Raw genomic sequence first — 15,522 nt, 5'->3', positions numbered from 1 at the left:
TAAACAGCAAAACACCAAAGCTTTGCTCTGACTCCTTTATTGATTCCCCAGCAGGCGCCAGCTTTCTCAGACCTTCAAGCACCCCCAGCCAAGGGTACTTCCCGCTCCCACCCGATTACCCCAGGGCCTCACAGAAAACATTAAGACCATGAAACACACACAGTTACTCCAGGCCCATCTCAACAGCCTGGAGGGTCCAGTGTGCTCAACACTCCAGGGGGATAGTGCTTCTAAGGCCGGGTGGCTGACCTCAAACTAACCCTCCAGTTGCTTTGCTTTCACTCTCCATTGCACACCAGTGCCAATTTTAGTCCTGTGTTGCCTTGAAAGTCTGCCTAGCTACCGTTCATTCTCCTGGCTCACTGCTTAGAATTTACTATCTGCACCCAATTTTTTCTTATCAGTTTCCTCTTTGATACCCTGAAATCATGACTCCCCAAAGTTTTGTCATTAACGCCATCAGTGACCTCTTATCTGTAGTCTTTATCTGAACACCCTCTCCTCAACTTTCTGGCTTCCGTATTCTACACAGAGTGGGTGCGCGTTTACTAGAATCTAGCGCTCAGGATTCGGTTGTACTCTGGACAGCTCTCCAGGAGGAAGTACCCTACAGGCAGGTTAGGAGACTGGAGGTTTGATTCATTGGCTGAAGTTTTGATATGTCGCTGTGCTGGACAGAGGCAAAGGAACTAGAGTATAGGAGACAGGACGAGAGTGGGGGAGGAACACGTGGACCCCGAATCACCCTTCCGCTCAAAAATTCTTCAGTGGCTCCCTGTGGACAGCAGTATTAACTCACACTGGCATTCAACTCTTATTTCCATTTTTATTATTCATGCTCTGGCCGTACCCCATCTACAACTCATCCTGCAAACTCCATATACTCCTGCCACTTGAACTTCTTACCCTCATGCCTTGCATATGCTATACCCTCCACCTGTAACCCCACTCTTCCAATACTCTCTGTCTACATTTAAGAAAATATTAAGGTCCATCCCAAATGATACATCCCAAAATGAGATCTTTCCTGATTCTTCCCACCTGTCCCCCTCCCCCAACTGCCCAATTGTTATTGTTTCTCCATTGAATATCAAGGTGGTTTGTACCTCTTCTTTAGCATTTAACTCGTGTTTTGTGTCATGTACTTGTCTTATCTCCTCTATACATACTCCTGGGAGGTATAACTAGATCTTACTCATCCTTTTTAGCTCCAGCAGTGCCTACCTAGCTCAGTGCCCCGAATAAAGCGTCAAAAGTGGTTGAATTGAGATGTAGTAAAAAGATCTTGAAAGCTAAATTAGGTAATTTAGCAAGAGTCTGCCATAGAGGAACTCTTGGGTGGTGTCCAGTGTGCCTACCCCAGGACCTAAGAAAGAGGCAGAACCCCAGAGTTTCAATATATAAATGAGATCAGGTAATACTTCAAGAAAACAGGAGAAATTGCCCTCAGAGTCGACAGTCTAGTAGAGAGATAGCATATCACATGTCTTCCACTAAAGAAAAGTTTACTGAAGCAATGGAAGTTTTTATTTGAAAATTAATGAACTGGGTTCTATGAGGTGTTATTAGGTGTTGTTTGCAAAGGGTTCCACGATCAATTAATTGGAGAAACACTGCGATATATGCTTCCCTTTTGGAGATTCACAGTGCACATTAGTATACCGAAGGCTCTAGAAGTCCTGTAGTAAAATAAGGTATTGGATTTTGCTTGACACCATATTTCCCGAACTCATTTGACCATGGAACCCCTTTTTTTCTCAGAAATTTTACAATTTGGGAAATGCTGAATTAAAGTGGGGAAAGACAGGCCTAAATAAGGAACCAGGAAGATAGCTTTGGGAGTCAGAGATTCCCAAAAGGCAGAACAGTATATATAAGGAGGCAGAAAATGAGCCAGGAAGGAAAAAGGCTAGGTGATGATCACTTAATTCCTTTACAAAAAGACCAAGTCCTCTGTAAAAGTGCAAGGGAAAAGTTATCACAAGAAATGTGTGGAGATTCGAAAGCCATCCCACTTCTCTCTTATCAGAGCTAATTTCTAAGCTGTCCCTAGTTATTTTCAATTTCTCCAGCCATAAGAAATCCTGGGTCAGAAAACATGTCTAGAACAGTTCTAAAATGCTCTGAAATAAATTCAACACAGTTCTCAGAATTTTCTCCATGATTCCTTTTTGTGATCTTCACTAGCGTTTCCTCTAGCTCTCAGAAATTAATCGGCTTAAATAAGTACTTATTTGATGTTGCATGGTTAGGGTTCTTTGTGAGTTATTTTTTCCTAGATAGATTTGAGCTGTTGTCAAATATCTAGTGTTCCTGCGAATTTTTAAAAATAAATTTATTTATTTTTATTTTTGGCTGTGTTGGGTCTTCATTGCTGCGCACAGGCTTTCTGTAGTTGCTACGAGCAGGGGCTACTCTTTGTTTGGTGCACGGGCTTCTCATTAAGGTGGCTTCTCTTTGTTGCAAAGCACGGGCTCTAGGTGCGCAGGCTTCCGTAGCTGTGGCACACAGGCTCAGTAGTTGTGGCTCACGGGCTCTAGAGCTCAGGCTCAGTAGTTGTGGCATAGAGGCTTAGTTGTTCCGCAGCATGTGGGATCTCCCTGGACCAGGGCTCGAACCCATGTCCTCTGCATTGGCCGGAGGATTCTTTTATTTATTTATTTATTTAATTTATTTTTGGCTGTGTTGGGTCTTCGTTTCTGTGCGAGGGCTTTCTCTAGTTGTGGCAAGCGGGGGACCCTCTTTATCGCGGTGCGCGGGCCTCTCACTATCGCGGCCTCTCTTGTTGGCGGAGCACAGGCTCCAGATGCGCAGGCTCAGTAGTTGTAGCTCACGGGCCCAGTTGCTCCGCGGCATGTGGGATCTTCCCAGACCAGGGCTTGAACCTGTGGCCCCTGCATTGGCAGGCAGATTCTCAACCACTGCACCACCAGGAAAGCCCCTGTGAATTTTATATCGATCTCTCCCTAATCCAAAGTTAATATCTACAATTTGTGTCTCAGATTGAATTTTCTGTACATTTATTTTTCCTTCTTCAACCAGAACTTCAAAATTAGTTTTATGTATATCTACCTACAACATAGAACAAACCTCATCATTAGTAGTGACCATTAGAAGCACTCCCTCTGAGATCAAGAATGAGAACAGGAAGGCTTCTGTTACTACTCCTGTTTAATTTTGTTCTGGAGGTCCTAGCCAATGCAATAAGAAAAAGAAGGAGAAATGGAAATGAAGATTGAAAAGAAATAAACCGTTATTTACCAATTATAAACAATACTAAAATGTTTACAGATAACACAGATAATGTCTACATTGGAACTGTTCAAACTATAAGACATAAGACTATAAGACACATTATGCAAATATCAATTGCGTCAATCAATCAGAAAATATTGTGTGGAAAAGACAACCTTTTAGATACCAAAAAAAAAAAAAATCTAGGAATAAAATTAGCAAAAGAGAAGCATGCTTTATATGGAAAAGTTATTACATTCTATTAAAGGACATAAAAGAAGATTTAAACAAAAATAGAGATATACCATGTTTATAAATGGGGACATGCAAAAATTTCATTTCCTTCCCAAACTCATATATAAATTCATTGAAATTCCAACCAAAATCCCTATAGGATTCTTCAAAGGACATGACAGGCTTACCTTAAAATTCATATGGAAGATAAAGGCTAAGAAGAGCCAAGACATTCCTGAAGAAGAATGAGAAAGGGAGACTTAACTTTACAATCATCAAGATTTACAAAAAATGTGATGAGAACTAAACTATTATAGTAGTGATGCTGGGAAAGACAAATAAATGTAAGAAGGGGACGCAGACCCACACATATCAGAGAAATGAATCTATGACAATAAATGCTGCTGCCACAATTAGCCATCCACGTGGAAAAAAATTGTAGATCTCGGGCTTCCCTGGTGGCGCAGTGGTTGAGAGTCCGCCTGCCGATGCAGGGGACACGGGTTCGTGCCCCGGTCCGGGAAGATCCCACATGCCGCGGAGCGGCTGGGCCTGTGAGCCATGGCCGCTGAGCCTGCGCGTCCGGAGCCTGTGCTCCGCAACGGGAGAGGCCACAACAGTGAGAGGCCCGCGTACTGCAAAAAAAAAAAAAAAAAAAAAAAAAAAAAATTGTAGATCTCTACCTTATACCATATGCCAAAATCAATTATAGACTGATTAAATATATAATTGGGAAAAGCAAACTTTAACACTTTTAGAATATCCTTATAACCTTAGGATAGCAAAGAATTTCTTAAGCAAGATACCAAAAATACAAACTACGAAGAAAACAACTGGCAAATTCTATATATAAACATAAAAACCTCTGTCCTGAAAAGGCACCTGAAAAATTTCAATAGACAAGGTGTAAAATGGGAAAATATATTTGAATACCTATAACTGACAAAGTATTACTATCCAGAGTATGTTAAAATGCCTACAAGTTATTAGAAGAAAAACACCCACTAGAAAAATGGTCAAAAGATATGAACAGACAATTTACAGAAGATAAAACGCAGATGGCCAATAGAAAGATGCACAACCTTACCAAAAAGCAGAGAAATTCCATTTAAAACTACAATTTCATAGGCATGACACTAGCAAAAATTAAAGAACTGGACAATTCTGAGTATTGGTAAGATTCCTGTTGAACAACAGAAATTCTCAAACAGTGTTGGTGGCAGTATAAATAGGTGCAACCACTTTGAAGAGCTGTAGGACAATATCTAGTAAAGTTGAAGAAATTCATATCTGGTTCTGGTTCTAGCAAGCTGGAAGTCTAAACTAACTTGAAGTCCTCCTAATATAAGTATTTATAATTTAATTTTTTAATGAAATTCATAATTGAGTTGGCAATAAAAAAGGGACAGGCTTATGTATCAAAACAAGAGGGATTTGTAAGCTACAACCATAAACAACTTGCCTAAACTAATACGTGACAAAATAGAAAGTCTGAATGGTTCTATAACCATTAAAGAAACTGAATCAGTACTAGAGTTAAAAATCTTGTTACCAAAAAAAAGTCAGCATCGGAAGATCTTATTGGAAGAGTCTATCAACCTTTCAAAGAACAGATCAATCCAATTTTATGTGAACTCTTTCAGAGAAAAGAAGTAGCAGGAACAATCTTCAACTTAGTTCATAATATAACCATACACCCAATCCCATATCCATCATGGATAACCATGACCAAAACCAGTTGAGGAAGGTATCACGCTCATAAAGATGGATATAAGAATCTTAAAATATTATTAAGCCAAATCTAGCAGTGCATAAAAATGATAATCCATCATAAACAAGATGACTTTATCCTAGAAATTCAAGGGTGCCTTAATATTAAGACATTAGTAGATTAAATGACAGAATAGATAGAACAAAGGAATGAATCTAATAAAGGATGGGCAAGACCTTTACAGAAAAAATTTTTAATATTTGAAAATACATTAAAGAAGACTTAAATAAATGGAAAAACTACACCATGTTCATGGACAGGAAGACTCAATAAAATACAAAATGTCAGTACTCTACAAATTGATCGTATATTCTATGAAACAGCAATGGGTTTGCAAAAAACATGACAAGCTAATTCTAAAGTTGATATGGAAAAGCAAAGACCCACAGACAGCCAAGATATTTTTGAAGAATAAGGAAAGGGAAACTGCCCTACCAGATATCAAGAATTATTATGAAGCTATAATAGTTAAGCCAGGGTGATACTGATGCTGGAAAACCAATGGATAATAGTGCACCCAGAAACACAATCACAAATGTATAAGAACTTCATCTATGACAAAGGTAGCATTGTAGGTCACTGGGAAATGGTCTATAAAACACATGATGTCAGGACAATTAGTTATCCACATGGTAGAATCTCTACTTCCTACCACACACAAAATTTAAGTTCAGTTGAATTACAGACTTAAATGTGAAAGATAGGGCTTCCCTGGTGGCGCAGTAGTTGAGAGACCACCTGCCGATGCAGGGGACACGGGTTCGTGCCCCGGTCTGGGAAGATCCCACATGCCGCGGAGCGGCTAGGCCCGTGAGCCATGGACGCTGAGCCTGCGAGTCCGGAGCCCGTCCTCCGCAACGGGAGAGACCGCAACAGTGAGAGGCCCGCGTACCGCAAAAAAAAAAAAAAAAAAAAAATTGTGAAAGATAAAACTTTTAGAAGAATATAGAGAAAAATATCTTTATGATCTCAGGACAAGAAAAGACTTCTTTAGTAGGATGAAAAAAAGCTCTATTCATAAAAGATTGATAAGCATGACAACGTTAAAATTAAGAACTTCTAACAAAAAAGATATCTTAAAGGAAATAAAAAGACAAATTAGAAACTAAGAGAAGAAACAGGTGTCCTAGGAACCAAAAATATTTGAATAAAATGTTGAATTATCTCATTATCCAAATTCTAGCTAACTTTTATATGAAAATAAAGAATGAAATAGATTCTGAAAACTAGGTATTCTTCATTATTTGAACTCTGGTTATCTGAATTCAGAAACTTCATAAATTCTGGTAGCAAGGAATGTCTATTTGTAACATATGCAATCAACCAAAGATTAATATCTAGAATATTTAAAGAGCTAATTCTTACATAACAATAAAAGACATAATCCAATGGGATAACTAGAATTTTATAGAAGAAAATATCCTAATTGTGAATAAACATATGAAAAAATACTCAATCTCATTAAAATCAGAAAAATTCACATTAAGACCACGAAGAGTAACCCTTTTACACTCACCAGATGGGCAAAATCTAAGTTTGGTAAGACCAGTTACCAGTGAAGATAAGAATTCTATGCAATGCTGGGAGGAGTACAATTGGGTACAGCCACTCTGAAAAACACTCTGCCACTGTCTTGCAAAACTGTACATGCACATTCCCTACAAACCAGAAATTCCAATACTAGACACTGTATATCCCCTGTTGAAAATCTCGTACCTATACAGCAGGAGACATGTTGTGAAAACGTCCATAGCAGCATCATTCAGAACAACAAAAACTGGAAATAATCAATGATTCAGCAGCAGAACAGATAAGTAAATTGTGCTATAATTATATAATTGCACATTTTAACAGGCTTATTGAGAAATAGTTCACATACCATACAATTAACCCATATAAAATGTTTCGGGCTTCCCTGGTGGCTCAGTGGTTGAGAGTCCGCCTGCCGATGCAGTGGACACGGGTTTGTGCCCCGGTCCGGGAAGATCCCACATGCCGCGCAGCGGCTGGGCCCGTGAGCCATGGCCGCTGAGCCTGCGCGTCCGGAGCCTGTGCTCCGCAACGGGAGAGGCCACAGCAGTGAGAGGCCCACGTACCGCAAAAAAAAAAAAATTCACATTACATTATTAGTTTTTTAATTTGTGGTAAAATATATATGTATAATATAAAATTAACCACTTTAACCATTTTTAAGTATACAACTTAGTGGCACAAAATACAATTCACAATGTGGTACCACCATCACAACACTATCTCCAAAACGTTTTCATCACTCCAAACAGAAACTATAAACACTAAGCAGTGACTTCCGATTTCTACTTCCCACAGCCCCTGGTAACCTCTAATCTACTTTCTATCTCTATGAATTTGCCTATTATAGACATTTCTTACAAATAGAAACTTAGAATATTTGTCCTTTGTGTATGGTTTGTTTCACTTAACATAATGTCCTCAAGGTTCATCCATGTTGTAGCACGTGTCAGAACTTCATCCCTTTTTATGGTTGAATAATACTTCATTGTATGGATAGATCACATTTTGTTTGTCCATTCATCGGCTGATGGATACTTGTTGGGTTGTTTCCACATTTTGGCAGTTGTAAATAATACTGCAGTAAACACTGGCATATAAGTATCTGTTCAAGTCCTTACTTTAGATTTCTTTAGAAAGATACCTAGGACTGAAATCGCTGGGTCACATGTTTAGCTTTTTGAGGAACCACCAAACTGTTTTCCATAGCAGCTGCACCGTTTCACATTCCCACTTGCAGCAATGTATGCAGGTTCCAATTTCTCCACATCTTTGCCAACAAATATTTTCCCCAGTCTGTGGCTTGCCTTTTCATTCTTTTAACAGTGTCTTTCTCAGAGAAGAAGTTTTCAACTTTCATAAAGCCCAACTTATCAATTTTTTCTTTCCCGAATCTGCTTCTGGTGTTGTATCTAAAAAGTCATCATCAAATCCAAAGTCACTGGGATTTTGTCCTATGTTATTTCCTGTAAGTCTTATAGTTTTGCGATTTGAATTTAGGTCTATGATCCATCTTCAGTTAATATTTATGAATGGTGAGAATTCTGTGTTTAGATTTATTCTTTTCCATGTGGATGTCCAGTTGCTAAGCACCACTGGTTGAAAAAACTATCCTTTCTCTATTAAATTGTCTTTGCTTCGCTGTCAAAGATAAGTTAACTGTATTTGTGTGAGTCTATTTCTGGGCTCTCTATTCTGTTTCATTGATCTATTTGTCTATTTTTTCACTAATACCACACTGTTATGATTACTGTAGCTTTATGGTAAGTCTTGAAATTTGGTAGTGTAAGTCCTTTGACTTTGTTCTTCCTCTTCAGTATTGTATGACTAGTCTGGGTCTTTTACCTTTCCATATAAACTTTGGAATTAGTTGGTTGATACCTACAAAATAACTTGTTCAGATTTTGATTGGGATTGCCCTGAATCTATAGGTCAAGTTGGGAAGAAATGGCATCCAAACAACACTGAGTTTTTCTCTCTATAAACATGAAATATCTCACCATTTAAATTTTCTTTAACTCCTTTCATCAGAGCTTGTCGTTTCCCTCATATAGATACATATACCTAAGTATTTTTTTCTTTCTTTCTTTTTTTTTTTTGGTACTAAAATAAATGATGTTGTGTTTTTAATTTACAATTACAGGAAAGCAATTGCCTTTGTCTGTTGACCTTGTAACTTAACAACCTTGCTATAATCACTTATTAGTTCCGAAAGGTTTTTAAAATAATTCTTTGGGATTTTCTACATAGACAATCATGTCATCTATGAACAAAGACTTTCATGTCTTCCTTCCTAATCTGTATATACCTTCCCTCCCCTTCTAGTCGCCCTGCACTAACTAGGATTTTCAGTATGATGTTGAATAGGAATAATGAGAGGAGATATCCTTGCCTCGTTTCTGATCTTAGGGGGAAAGCATCTAGTTTCTCACCATTAAGTATGTCAGCTGTAGTTTTTATATATCTTCTTTATCATATCGAGGACGATCCCCTCTATTCCTAGTTTTCTGCGTGCTTTCTATCATGAATGAATGTTGGATTTTGTCAAATGCCTTTTCTATATCCATTGATATGATCATATAAGTTTTTTCTTCTTTAGCCTGCTGATGTGATAGATTTATTGATTTTTTAAATGGTGAACCAGCCTTGCATACCTGGAATAAACTCCACTTGTTAGTAAGATTCTTTTTATGCATTCCTGAACTCAATTTATTAATATTTTGTTGAAGACTTTTGCATCTATTTTCATGAGAGATACTGACCTGTAATTTTTCTTCCTTGTAATATCTTTGTCTGGTATTGGTATTAGGGTAATACTGGCCTCACAGAATGAGTTAGGAAATGTTCCTCTGCTTCTACTTTCTGGAAGAGATTATAGAGAATTGGTAACATTTCTTCCTTAAATTCTTGGTAGAATTCACGAGTGAAACCATCTCAGCCATAGTAAAGTTAATAAGGATTATAGCAAAAATAAATGAAATGGAGACTAGAAAAACAATAGAGAAAATCAACGAAACCAACAGTTGGTTCTTCGAAAAGATCAACAAAATTGACAAACCTTTAGCTAGACTGACCAAGAAAAAAAGAAAGAGATGCATATACCAAAATTAGGAATGAAGGAGGGAACATCTCCTAGATCTTCATATCTCTACTGATATTACAGAAAGAAAAAGGATAATAAAGAAATATTACGAACAACTGTTTGCCAACAAACAAGGTAACTTAGATGAAACGGATAAATTCCTAGAAAGACACAAACTAACAAAACTGACTCAAGAAGAAATACGTAATCTGAATTCAACCACAAAGACTGAACTAGTAATTTTTAAATTTCCAACAAAAAAGGCCAAGGCCCAGATGGTTTCATTGGTAAATTCTACCAAACATTTAAAGAATTTAAAAAATTAATACCAGTCCTTCATAAATGCTTCCCAAAATTAGAAGAGGAAGCAACACTTCCTAACTCATTCTATAAGGCTAGTATTACTCTGATACCAAAACTAGTCAAAGCATCAAAAGATAAGAAAACTACTGACCAATATTTCCTATGAATATGGACACAAAAGGTTTTCAACAAAATACTTGCAAACCAATTCCAACGATATATAAAGAGGATTATACACCATGACCAAGTAGGATTTATCTCAGGAATGAATAGTTAATTTAAGATCTGAAAATAAATGTAATACACCATATTAATAGAATAAATGAAAAAACCCACATGATCATATTAACAGACACGGAAAAAGTCTTTGTTGCAATCTAACACCCTTTCATGATAAAATCATTGAACAAAGTAGGAATAGACAGGAACCTCTTCAAACTGATAAAGGGTGTTTACCAAAGGATACCATCAAGAAATTAGAAAAAAGAACAACCCACAGAATGGGAGAAAATATGTGCAAATAATATGTCTGATAAGGAATTTATAATCAGAACACATAAAAAACATTTATAGATCAATAATAAAAAGACAAATAGCCCAATTTAAAAAGTAGGCAAAAGATTTTTAAAAATTAATTTATTTATGTATTTATTTTTGGCTGCATTGGATCTTTGTTGCTGTGTGCGGGCTTTCTCTAGTTGCGGCGAGCGGGGGTTACTCTTCATTGCGGTGCGCAGGCTTCTCTTTGCGGTGGCTTCTCTTGTTGCGGAGCACGGGCTCTAGGTGCGCGGGCTTCAGTAGTTGTGGTGCACGGACTTAGTTGCTCTGCGGCATGTGGGATCTTCCCGGACCAGGGCTTGAACCCGTGTCCCCTGCCTTGGCAGGCAGATTCTCAACCACTGTGCTTCCAGGGAAGCCCAAAATTGTACACTTTAAGAGGGTAAATTTATGGTATTTGAAATATATCTCAGGGAAGCTGTATTTTAAAAATACCGAGATTTAAAAAATAATAATAAATTAAAAAAATAAAAATACAGAGATTATTCAGCCACAAAAAAGAATGAAATCTTGCCATTTGCGACAACATGGATGGACCTTGAGAGCATTATCCTTAGTGAAATAAGTCAGATGAGAAAGACAGATACTGTGTGATTTCACTTACATGTGGAATCTAAAACAAAAACAAAAACAAAAACCAAGTTTGTAGACAGAGAATAGACCAGTGGTTGCCAGAGGCAAGGAGTGGGGAGTGGGTGAAATGGGTGTAGAGGGTCAAAAGATACAAACTTACAGTTATAAAATAAATCAGTCATGGGGATGTAATGTACAGCATGTGACTATAGTTAATAATACTGTATTGCATATTTGAAAGTTGTTAAGAGAAAAGATATTAAAAAGTTCTCATCACATGGAAGGGGGTCAAAAGTTACCAAAAAAAAAAAAAATGCAGAGGGAATGGTTTAATAAAGCTCCATTACTCAGCTTCAACCATTATCAACTCATGGCCTATCCTGTTTCATCGATACCTCCACCCTGCCACCCTACCACTACTCTCATGCTGGATTATTTGAAAAGCAAATCCCAGATATTATTTCTTCTGCAAATATTCAGTATTTTTTCAGTAATATTCAGTAGTATCTTTCCAAAAGATGACTCTTTTTAAAAAAATAACATGATACCATTATCACATCCAAACAATTTTAAAATAATACCCTAAGATAATCAAATATTCTGTGTTCACATTCCCCCCAGTTGTCTCATAAATGTGATTTTTTTTAACGGCTGCTTTGTTCAAATCAAGATAACACACTACATATGGTTATTTGCCTCTTCTATTTCTGTGTATCTATAAACTCTCCTTCCCTTATTTTTCTTGCAATTTATTGAAGAACTGGGTTGTCATGTAGAGTTTCCCACATTCTGGACTTTGTTGCTTACATCACTGTGGTGTCATTTAATATGATCACTATTATATAGTGATTCACTTTTAGATGCAGCACCAGGGCTGTTATAGTGTTATTTATTACACTATAAATAAGATAATTCATAGTTCATCAAGATAGTCACCACTCCTTTAGTGCTTACTAGACACCATATCCTTTGTAGCATACTTGACACAAATTATCTCATTTCATCTTCATAACAACCCCATGTGGTAAGTATTATTATCCCCAGCCTAGAGATGAAGAAAATGAGGCTTAGAAAGGTTAAAGAAACTTGGCCACAGTCAAGCAAGCAGTAAATATATGGGTTCGTCCCAGGTCTGTCTGGATTGGAAACCACAATTTAACCATAGTTAAAACGCATACTTCTATCCATTTATAATGGATAATATCCCTATCCTTTGCCTGGGTTGTGGTTGTTGTTTGTTTTTATTAACTCTGGGAAGTAGTCCTTCAGTCCATCCAAAGAATTTACTTTCACATTTCATCTGCAACACTTAGGATTCTTTCAGTTTCAAGTAACAGAAAACTCCATCTCAAATGGGCTCAACAATAAGGATATTATCTCCTACAATAATAAGTCCAGAGGTAGGGCAGCACCAGGGCTGATTGGTTTACTGTCTCAAAAACAACATCACAGACCCAAGTTCATTCTATCTCTTTACTCTGCCATCATCAGTGTGTTGGCTTTGTTTTAAGGCTGGATCCCCTAAAATGGCTATTCCAGTTTGAGGTAAAACAGCCAGATGCAACAACATCCCATGGAGATGGTGGCATGTTTCCCTGTATGCCTCTATTTAAGAGCAAGAAAACCTTTCCTAGAAGGACTTCAGCTGACCCCTCCTCAGGCCTCACTTGCCAGAACTGGGTCACATGCCCACCCCTAATCTCTCAGTGGCCAGTCAAGAGGATTGATTGTATTCCCCTTGCCCATGACAGGTTGGTATGGGATGGTAATAGGGTCAGGTTCCCTAATGGGTGAACACCTTTACAGGCTTCTGCAAAGAAGAAGGAAAAGGCGGGAATGGATGTTGAGTAGGCAAGCAACAGTATCTACTACGTGTTCCAAATGATGTATGCTACATATTCCATTGCGAATTTACTTTCGATGTATCAGCCTCCTCACTGCATGAAGAGGCAAGACAAGATGATCTGTAAGGTCCCTTTCAGCTCTAGGAGTTGTGTTTCAATTTTACATTTTCATATAAATGGGACTGGGACCGTTGGAGAGCTCTTGTATCTCTGCTTTGGCTGCCACCTATGACTTTAACCTAAGAAATCATTTCTGCACCTGCTTCATTTCACAATCTTCATCTGAAGCAGTGCTCCATTCATTTCATCCCATGCAGACCTTTTCCTTTCAGGGAATCACAAGGAAGCCAATGAGAAAGATAGTACACCACTAAGTATCTTTGCTATATCAAACCTTTGCTACTCTTTCTTCAAATCTGAATAAAATTGCTTTATTATTTTCAGCTTATGCCTACCATCAGCTTTCTCCGAGGAAGCTACTAGCTTGACCTGTAAGCAGTCCTATTCTTATTTAACAGAAAGCTATAATTTGTGACAAATGTACAACATAAAAAAGTCAAAGACATCTGGTCTGTTACATAGGGTATTTGGAATAACAAACATATAGGAACACTTGGGAATGTGATTTAAATTGATTTGGTCACACCTCCATTTAAGTTCACTCCTTCCCGCTCAGATTAGTCATTCTGGTGAGGAGGCCAAAACTATAGTTCATTACTATAGTGTTGAATAGTGGAAACAACACTGGTCTCTCAATCAGCAGCTACTGTATGCCATTGTTCATTTTCATAGTTTCAAGAGCCTTTGAGAATTAACTTTATTTTCTGATTCAGCCCTCTTGCTGGGGAAGGTATGGTCCTGTTTTGAAATGTACAAAGGAAAGAGAGTGCTGTGAGTGCCCCTTTGGGGAAGGTCAGGGCTGAAGGAGAGAAGATAGGCTTAATGACCAGCTGGATGACCGAATAACTCATATCACCTGTGTCTCTTAGAACTCTTAACTGAAGAAAAAAATCCTCACTCTGCCTCTTACAGGGCTGTTGCAAAAATCAAGCTAGAACATGGATAGGAAAGTACTTCCACAAATGCAAAGTGATGCTACTATTTTCAAACATGGAATTCTCTGCGGCACTTTTTCTTTTTGGTCACACGATTACTGCACAGGTCATGCCAGATTATGATACTGTTTCACCTCCATTCACCCTTTGCCTATTTCAGAGATTATGCCAGCAATGGTGCATCCACCTCTTTGGTTCATTTTCCTTCCACCACATCTGGAAGATGCAAATCCCACCATAATGTGAAATATTGCACTGAAAATATGCAGCAAGGGCTCAAAAAGGAGAGATATCACATCTGATTAGAAAACGTTTCTGGAAGGCAATCCTATTATGCCATATATTTTCATAATTTCAATCTTTGTCCAATGTTACCCCACCCCACTTCATGCTTCAGAGACCAGACAGTATTTTCTCTATCTTTGTAGTTCCCAAGAACCTGGCATAGAGGACACATCACAGTTTACATTCCGGATGAAGTGAGCCTGCTAAACGTGTGACAATAGCAAACCCGGCGGGTTGTAACATTTATCCAGACCAACGAGGCCGACTATCTTTAGCTTAGCATTATACGTAGGGCTTTCGAGGCCGGAAGTGTGCCCGGGTCTCCCCTGCAACTCCCGAGGAACATTTATTGAGTAGGTGCTAAGTGCCACACACAGGTGCTTTCACATATGCACCCGGCGCGTCTGTCGTACTAAAATGCGTTTAGTCCTCACAACATGTCTTCAAGCTTTAAGCCTACCTTACAGATAAGGATGCTAAGGCACAGAGAGGCTAAATTAGCCAGCCTCTCCTCTAGTGACGCCACTGCGTGTGCGTGGGCTCTCGAACATTCTCACCCACAACCCTTAGATCGGCCTCGCTACACCCCACCTCCCTACCCCCAGGCATGTACCCCAGGTACTCCTCCCCACGCCCCGCCCTAGGCCGGCGTAAAGCCAATAAAACCTAGGGCAGGCCTGCTCTGTCTCTGAACCGGTGTTAACAAGGCTTCCACTTAAAGATGGTCACTCACCCAACAGCTCCTCACAAGCTTGGAGAGCCTTTGCCACCCACCCTATCCGTAGCCCCGAGCTTCTCCAAAGAGCCCGCACAGCTTGGTCCCAAGGCTGAGGTCCTCCTCGCCTGCACAGCGGTTACGGGGTCGGGACGCAGATTCTGGGCGAGGACACCTTCAGGGGAGGGGTGAGGAAGCCCGGGGTGACAGCCAGTGGGCACGGGGTCCCGCCTCCGCGCGGCCGCCGCACGCCGCCTCGAACTACGCTTCCCAGCCTGCTCCGCAGCAGCCGCGCGCCCCGGCGCCGCGCCCGGCCGGGAGCAGCCTGTTGATTGCCT

Source organism: Neophocaena asiaeorientalis, unplaced genomic scaffold (assembly GCF_003031525.2).
Source record: "Neophocaena asiaeorientalis asiaeorientalis breed wild unplaced genomic scaffold, Neophocaena_asiaeorientalis_V1.1 scaffold506, whole genome shotgun sequence".
NCBI classification, from domain to species: Eukaryota; Metazoa; Chordata; class Mammalia; order Artiodactyla; family Phocoenidae; genus Neophocaena; species Neophocaena asiaeorientalis.
The sequence above is the reverse complement of the archived record's forward strand: the minus strand, read 5'-3'. Positions refer to the sequence as shown.